At 37.5% G+C, this 6,016-nt stretch overlaps 1 long non-coding RNA gene across 2 annotated transcripts in view; it reads left to right on the top strand.

Moving 5' to 3' along the window:
• The first annotated feature begins 273 nt into the window (after nt 1-273).
• LOC108540039 (uncharacterized) overlaps nt 274-6,016 on the top strand; it is an 88,032-nt gene continuing 82,289 nt past the window's right edge. For both annotated transcript variants that reach the window (XR_001888565.1, XR_001888566.1), the window contains exon 1: nt 274-528. This is a non-coding gene — a long non-coding RNA (uncharacterized LOC108540039). The remainder of the gene's footprint in view (nt 529-6,016) is intronic.

Raw genomic sequence — 6,016 nt, 5'->3', positions numbered from 1 at the left:
TGGAGTGTATAAGAAGAGTAGTAATATAAGTACAAAGTAGGACTCTATTTTGGTGTTTTTTAAGGGGGAGAGAAGGACTTAGTCAACAGTGGAGAGTTTTGTAGCTGATAGAGAAGAAACAGAAGTATAAAGAGAAAAGAATTTCGATAACAGTAATTGTTTTGCCTTGTATTAGATGGGCAACAGTGGTGACGTAGCAGAGGTAGTTGCTAGGAGACGGTATTGTCCGCGGCTGTTTAGATGTGAGGACACTGGTTTGCCTAGTGTCTGGAGTATTGTTTGGTTTTAGTTAAGACTAGGCCGGAGATCAGACACTGGTTTGCCTAGTGCCTTAGGTGCCTAAAGGTCTAAAACAGTTATTAGAGGAGATATAAGAAGCAGGTAATAGAATGATGACAGTAATAGAATGATGACAGAATAGTTAGGAAGGAGCCGAGGAAGAGGAGGGCAGGAATAGACTGAAGAGGAAGGCGGAATGAGAGTAAGAGACAGCTACCGATAAGGCAAGAATGAGAGGGAGTGTGGAAGGTGGGTAAGCGGAAGTGCCAAGGGATGGTACTGGAAGGGGGAGGGCAGTGGGTGGGATAAGGGTGTGATAGGGGCGTCTCCATAGGAGGGCAGTGGGCGGGATAAGGGCGTGATAGGGGCATCTCCATAGGCGTGGCCGGGTAAGTTTCGACCTCTTTGGATTGATGTCACCTGGCGCATGCTCGGTTGATCTGCATCTTTCCAGGTGCAGGCTGCATTTTCCTGTGCGCGGGAAAGTTGGTGAGGAAGAACCCGGAAGCAACAGGGGCGGTGCCTTCTTGTTTACCTTCCTCCATCTTGTCCCTTCTCCCTCACCCAAACAGTATGATGTAATATTTTGCTTTTTATTTTGAATAAAATCGGTTATAGGTTTCTGCATTGTGGTTACCGTGAGGCTTACCAAAAAAAACCTGTTATGGATAAAGTAAGATATTTTAAAGAGATGACAACTTAGATCACTAGGAATAGAAACATCCAATCAGGCTTTGTGGTTCATTCCTGTAATGCCAGCACTTTGGGAGGCTGAGGCAGGAAGATCGCTTGAGCTCAGGACTTCAAAATTAGCCTGGGCAACATAGTGAGACTCTCATTTCTACAAAAAAAATAATAATAATAATAGCAGGGCATGGTTGCATGTTTCTCTGGTCTCAGCTATTCAGGAAGCTGAGGTGGGAGGATCATTTGAGCCTGGGAGTCTGAGGCTGCAGTGAGCCATGTTCACACTACTGTACTCCAGCCTGGGTTAAAGAGTGATATCTGTCTCAAAATTAATAGAAAAGAAATAAAAACAAACAAAAATTGTTTAAAACTCTATACTGTAACTCTATAGTCCTCACATTTTTATCTTTATGTTAATTTACATATTTTAATACTGCCTTTCTCTTAACAAGTTGCTGTAGGTATTCTTGTTTTTGATAGATTTGTCTTTTGAGCTTCATGCTAGAGTTATAAGTGGATTGCACACTATAATTACAGTATTAGAGTATTCTGGGTTTGTTTGCATACTTATTTTTACCAGTGGTTTTATGCATTCTTATGTTTTCTTTTGGCACGTTTGTGGTTGTTTTCTTCCTGTCGATTGAAGAACTCCCTTTTAGCATTTATTGTAAGATGGGTCTTTTTTTTTTTTTGAGATGCACGTCTCACTTTGTGGCCCAGGCTGGAGTGCAGTGGCGCGATCTTGGCTCACTGCAAGCTCCGCCTCCTGGGTTCACGCCATTCTCCCCCCTCAGCCTCCGAGTAGCTGGGACTACAGGCACCCGCCACCTCGCCCGGCTAATTTTTTTTTTTGTATTTTAGTAGATACGGGATTTCACCGTGTTAGCCAGGATGGTCTCCATCTCCTGACCTTGTGATCCGCCCACCTCGGCCTCCCAAACTGCTGGGATTACAGGCTTGAGCCACTGCACCCAGCCCCTAGATGGGTCTTTTAGTGCTGAACTCTCTCAGCTTTTGATTGTTTGCAAATTCTTTACATCTCCTTCATATTTGAAAGGTAGATTTGTGGAATACAATATTCTTGAATGACAGATTTCTTTTAGTCCTTTGCAGATGTTATCCTCCTCCCTCCTGGCTTGTATGGTTTCCACATTGCGGATTGCTGGATGAATTGAGGTCCCCTTATATGTCATTTGCTTTTTTTTTCTCTTACTGCATTTAGGATAATCTTTTTTCCTTGACTTTTGAGAGATTAATTAATATATACCTTAATATAGTCTAATTTAAGTCAAATGTGTTTGCTGTTCTTTGACTTTACATCAGTTTTTATATCTTAAGTTTTGGAAAGTTTTTAGTTATTATTTCTCCAAATAAGCTTTCTATCCCTCTTGAATACAATAATTCTTAGATTTTGTTTGTTAATGTGATTTTCTGTGTTTTGCAGGTGATCTTTGTTCCTTATCATCCTTGTCATCTTCTCCTCTGATAATGTTTCCAAATAGCCTGTCTTTGAACTCACTGATTGTTTCCTGTGCTTGATCCATTCTATTAAGAGTCTCTCATGACTTTTTCAGTTAAACAAGTGTACTTTTCAATTCCAAGATTTGTTTGATTTCTATAAGTTATTTCAATCTGTTAAATGTATCTGTTAAATTTCTACATTGGTTTTCTGTATTATCTTGGTGGTCACTGAGTTTTTTAAAACTGCTATTTTAAATTCTTGCTCAGAGAGTTTACTTATTGCCAGTTTGTTGAACTGGTTTCTTGCTTTGTTCATTTGAGGATGTTATGATTCCCTGTTTGCTGTTGTTTCTTATGGATGTATGTCTATGTCTTTTGCATTGAAGGACTAGTTATTTATCTTTTCTGTCTCATTTGTTTTGGTTTTTATTGGATATGTTTGCTTAGAGGTTCTTTGTAATTTACCTCTTCATTTTTTTTCTTTTCTTTTCCTTTTGGGTCACTGCCTCCTTTTTCACTAGATGGCACCTTAATCCCTGGTTTGCCTCAGTTCTAGTACACAGTCAGAGTGTACTAGACATCCTTGAATGGGGGGATGCTCTAAAAGGGATATCTCAGTCTTCTGGAAAGGCTGGCTAGGAGTTTATGTCCAGGGGACCTGTGGAATGAACCTCCCACAGCATGGTTCTGATGAACTGCCTCTACGATTTGACATCTCCTTTGGTCAAGTTATACAGTAGAGATTTTAGGGCTGAAAATGGCAATCTTACCTACCCTGTTTGTCTCTGACTGTGCTCAGAAATATTTCTCCCTTTAGGCTGGCATTACAGGAATGAGCCACAAAGCCTGGTTGGATGTTTCTATTCCCAGTGATCTAAGTTGTCATCTCTTTAAAATATCTTACTTTATCCATAAGCATAGGCACTCCCAATGCTTCTATAGTTTGAGGCAGGGATAAGTCTCCTGCAGGTAACTCAAGATGGTAGGGAAGCTGGTTGTACATCTCATTCTATTTTTTTTTTTGTAGTGTAGAAGCTGAGTTGGGGGAAAATATTCTGTGTGTGGTACCAAAAACGTTGGTGGGAGGGGTGTCACGGATATGGAAGTTCAATTTTTTCATCATCTGCTCAAGAGTCTTTTCACTTCTTGGTGGCTCTGGGAAATGCCTTATCATCATGTTAATTTGTGTTCTGGGATATTGCTGGTGATTATCTCAGCCCTGTTTGTTTTTGGTTGTCTGTGCAAGGGAATAAAGCCAACTTGCTTCTATGCTACCATTATGAACCCAGAAATCCCCTTCATTTGATTTTGTAGATATTGAATATTTATAGATACTTAATATTGATATTTCTACTGTCAAAAGCAGTATACTTGATTTTTATATTGTTTTTGTATAGGCTATTTTGCTAAGCTCTAATTATATTTGTATTTTATTTTGGGTTTTCTATCTATATACTCATACTGTCGATTGGTTAATTAGTGTATCTTCTCTTACTTTATAATCCACATAAATATTTGTTCTTTTTTCATGTTGACTACTCAGTCTAGAACACGGTTAATAGAATTCATGATTTTTCTTTTGTCCCTCATTGAAAAGGTAATATTTTCAAATTTTCACCATTAAAAAAATTGTGGTAGGTTTTTTCATAGGCACTGTGTTCTGACAACAGTTATCTGACAACTGGGTGTTCTATAATTTCATTCAATTCTGACACTATCTGATGTTATGTCAGATCCTATAATTAAAGGACAATTGTCTATACTTCAGATATCAGCTGCAAGTGGGGTCCCTGGACTACTCACACTTCTGCCTGGCCAGCTACAAATTTGGGGCTTCCCATAACCCCTTTAGTTTTCATAATTTGCTTAAAATGATTCACAAAACTCAGAAAAGCGTACTACTACTTATTATTACCATTTAATTGTGAGGGATACAAATGAACAGTCAGGTGAAGAAATACATAGGACAAGGTCTGGAAGGATCTTTTGAACAGGAATGCTTATCTCCAGGGAGTCAGGGCATGCCATCCTTCAAGTATGTTAGCATGTTTACCAACAAGTAGGCTCCCAGAGCTGCGGTGTCTATGGCTTTGATTAGTGTTTCATTACATAGGTAAGTTGGACAAATTCTTGGTCACATGATTGAACTCAACCTCCAATCCCCCTACCATCCCTGGAGGTCACGTAGCTGACTGTTTCAGCCCTCTAATTATGTGATTGGTTTTTCTGTTAACCAGTGCCCATCCTGAAGCTATCTAAGACCTCTGTCATGATTTGACTCATTAGATAACTAGTGTTACTTAGGACTCATTGGCATAACTTCTCTTACCTAGGAAACTCCAAGAGTTTTGAAGCTCTGTGCCAGAAACCTGGGACAAAGACTATATGTATTTCATATAAAGACAGTCCCTGACTTATGATGATTCAACTTATAATTTCCAACTTTATGATGGATTTACTGGAGTATTAAATATATTTTTGACTTAAGATATTTTGATTTGTAATGGATTTATTGGGACATAGCTCCATCATAAATCAAGGAGACCTCTGTGTGTATACACACCTGTGTGTGTTTGTGTGTGTGTGTGTGAGTGTGATGCATAAAATAAAACTTGCTATCTTAACCATTTTTAAGTATAAAGTTCAGTGGTGTTAACTACAATCTGTTGTATAACCAATCCCCAGAACTCTTTTTATCTTGCAAAACTGAAACTTGACATGCATTAACAACTGAGCATTACTCCCCCTCCCAGCCTCTAAAATCCAACATTTTACTTTTCGTCTCTGCAAACTTTACTGTGATGGGTACCATACATAGGTAGAATAACATAGTATTTATTTTTTGTGACTAGTTTATTTTACAAAGCACAATAATATCCTTATGTTTTATCTATTTTATTACGTGTCAGAATCTGCTTCCAGAAATGTTTTTTATCGTACCACATATACCTATTATCAAGGTAAAGAAATTTCCATCTTGGTCTGGTTTACTGATAGTTTTAATTATGAAAGGACATGAAATCTGTCAAATGTTTATTCAATACCTATAAGATGATTATATTTTTTCTCTCAGTTTATTAACATAGTAAATCTTATTGATGTATTTACTAAAACCGTCCTTGCATTCTGCAGTAAACTTACCTTGTTTTTAATGTTCATCTTGACTTCTAATATTTTGATAATTGCTTTTACATCTATGTGCCTCAGTGATATTTGATTGTAATTTTTATTTCTTGTCATTGTCTAGTTCCAGAATTAATAATATATTGATTATGAAATAAATTTGGAGATTTTCTCATTTTCTTTCCAAAATCTTACATAAATTTGGAACTATTTATTTCTTAAAATATCGGTGGACCTAGTCTGTAAAACAAAATATCTGAGACTAGAATTCTGGGAAGATGGCAGTGTAGGAAACACCCAATCTTCTCTTCCCATCTAGACAATAATTACACTGGATACTATCTGATATAACTACATTGAAACTCTGGAGTTAATTGAAGACTAACAATTTCCATGCAAAGTCTTGAACAGTAAATTGTGATTAATTTTGTTCAATTTCAGTTCTTTTTTTTTTTTTTTTTTTTTT

The sequence above is a fragment of the Rhinopithecus bieti genome, unplaced genomic scaffold, assembly GCF_001698545.2.
Source record: "Rhinopithecus bieti isolate Rb0 unplaced genomic scaffold, ASM169854v2 scaffold_15850, whole genome shotgun sequence".
NCBI classification, from domain to species: Eukaryota; Metazoa; Chordata; class Mammalia; order Primates; family Cercopithecidae; genus Rhinopithecus; species Rhinopithecus bieti.
Note: the sequence above shows the minus strand (reverse complement) of the source record. Positions and strands in the feature narration are given on the sequence as shown.